At 50.4% G+C, this 1,028-nt stretch overlaps 5 non-coding genes across 5 annotated transcripts; all 5 read left to right on the plus strand.

Annotated features, from left to right (window-relative positions):
- Positions 1-67: 67 nt before the first annotated feature.
- Positions 68-146, plus strand: Pmar_PMAR007725. The gene has a single exon. It is a non-coding gene; the product is annotated as a tRNA-Leu (tRNA).
- Positions 147-267: 121 nt separating this feature from the next.
- On the plus strand, positions 268-347 carry Pmar_PMAR007726. Its single transcript has one exon. It is a non-coding gene; the product is annotated as a tRNA-Leu (tRNA).
- Positions 348-465: 118 nt separating this feature from the next.
- Positions 466-545, plus strand: Pmar_PMAR007727. Its single transcript has one exon. It is a non-coding gene; the product is annotated as a tRNA-Leu (tRNA).
- Positions 546-732: 187 nt separating this feature from the next.
- On the plus strand, positions 733-812 carry Pmar_PMAR007728. Its single transcript has one exon. It is a non-coding gene; the product is annotated as a tRNA-Leu (tRNA).
- A 121-nt stretch (positions 813-933) lies between these two features.
- Pmar_PMAR007729 lies at positions 934-1,013 on the plus strand. The gene has a single exon. It is a non-coding gene; the product is annotated as a tRNA-Leu (tRNA).
- The last annotated feature ends 15 nt before the right edge of the window (positions 1,014-1,028 follow it).

Raw genomic sequence — 1,028 nt, forward strand, 5'->3', positions numbered from 1 at the left:
CCATTTTTGTGTCCTCTGGTTTGGCAGAGAGATGCATCACCTCGGCTATGAATCTGAAGCACTCATCGACAGTTTGGCCGAGTGGTCTAGGCGCTGGCTGCAGGCGTCAGTCCGCAATGGCGTGGGTTCGAATCCCACAGCTGTAAGAAATTTCTCTTCGTGTGATTTGATGAAGAACGCATTCCGCGGAAACGGTTCGAAACCGTTTTTGTGTCATGTCCTATAGTGTAACGCATCTTCTCCGCTATGATTTTTAAAGCACTCATCGACAGGTTGGCCGAGTGGTCCAAGGCGCTGGCTTAAGGCGCCAGCCCGAAAGGGCGTGGGTTCGAACCCCACAGCTGTTAGAAATTTCCTTTCGTGTGATTTGATGAAGAACGCATTTCGCGGAAACGGTTCGAAACCGTTTTTGTGTCATGTCCTATAGTGTAACGCATCTCCGCTATGATTTTTGAAGCACTCATCGACAGTTTGGCCGAGTGGTCTAAGGCGCTGGCTTAAGGCGCCAGTCTGAAAGGGCGTGGGTTCGAACCCCACAGCTGTCAGTCTATATACCTGACTGGTGTTATATTGAGAACCCAGACCTTTTCAGAAGCGAGGTAGTGCAAGACCAAAACCTTTTGATCGATATTGTGCCATCGCACCTCGCAGAATCCGTTCAATCCATTTTTTGTGTCCTCTGGTTTGGCAGAGCGATGCATCACCTCGGCTATGAATCTTGAAGCACTCATCGACAGTTTGGCCGAGTGGTCTAAGGCGCTGGCTTCAGGCGTCAGTCCGCAATGGCGTGGGTTCGAATCCCACAGCTGTAAGAAATTTCTCTTCGTGAGATTTGATGAAGAACGCATTCCGCGGAAACGGTTCGAAACCGTTTTTGTGTCATGTCCTATAGTGTAACGCATCTTCTCCGCTATGATTTTTAAAGCACTCATCGACAGGTTGGCCGAGTGGTCCAAGGCGCTGGCTTAAGGCGCCAGCCCGAAAGGGCGTGGGTTCGAACCCCACAGCTGTCAGTCTATATACCTGAC

Source organism: Perkinsus marinus, assembly GCF_000006405.1.
Source record: "Perkinsus marinus ATCC 50983 genomic scaffold scf_1104296937410, whole genome shotgun sequence".
NCBI classification, from domain to species: Eukaryota; Perkinsozoa; order Perkinsida; family Perkinsidae; genus Perkinsus; species Perkinsus marinus.